General features: G+C 62.5%; 1 protein-coding gene across 1 annotated transcript in view; it reads left to right on the top strand.

Moving 5' to 3' along the window:
• Window positions 1-561: 561 nt before the first annotated feature.
• The window catches only part of LPIN3 (lipin 3), a 16,766-nt gene continuing 16,692 nt past the window's right edge, over window positions 562-635 (top strand). Inside the window, exon 1 of the mRNA XM_077778853.1 lies at window positions 562-605. The gene's annotated coding sequence lies outside the window, so the exon portion shown is untranslated. The remainder of the gene's footprint in view (window positions 606-635) is intronic.

Here is a 635-nt window from a genome sequence, read left to right as displayed (position 1 = left end):
GGCACTGCACTGAGCTCTGGGATATAAGGATGAATGCGACCTGCTTTCACAAAGTGCAGCTTCAAATGGGGAGATGGACAATAATCAAACTGTCATTCAAGCAAATACCAAGTTACAACTGTGGGCTATGTGAGCGTATGATGCGAGGCCCCCGTCCAGTCTACGGGGTGTGATGGGACGGTCAGGGGAAGCTGCCCCCGAGGAGGGGACGTGTGAGCGCCAGGTGGTCCCACAAAGTCATTTCATGTAATCTCGAAAATCCTACGAGGTGGCTTTGCCAAACAGAAAACTGGCTCAGGTTGGGGAAAACNAGCTTTAGGGAGCGGGGCGGGGCCGAGGTGGAGCCTGCGCGGGGCGGGGCCTGAAGTCCGGCTCCGCCCAGCCTCTATAGGTGAAAGGGCGCCCTTGGGCGTGGGGACTGGGCGGAGGCGGGGTCTTTTTGCTGGGTGGAGCCTGGGCGGACTGGGGCCTGTAGACACTGGCCTTGGCTCGTGGAAGGGGCGGAGCCGGGATCTCACTCGGTCCTAGAGGAGACGGAAGCTCCAACTGAGTGCGGGGCCGAGGACACTTACCCTGTGCACTCGGGCAGAGGCTGCGGCTCGGGGGCCCCGGGGGCCCGGGGGGGGCCCCCCCCG

The sequence above is a fragment of the Crocuta crocuta genome, unplaced genomic scaffold (assembly GCF_008692635.1).
Source record: "Crocuta crocuta isolate KB4526 unplaced genomic scaffold, BGI_CrCroc_1.0 scaffold248, whole genome shotgun sequence".
NCBI classification, from domain to species: domain Eukaryota; kingdom Metazoa; phylum Chordata; class Mammalia; order Carnivora; family Hyaenidae; genus Crocuta; species Crocuta crocuta.
This window is presented reverse-complemented; position numbering and strand designations above follow the sequence as displayed.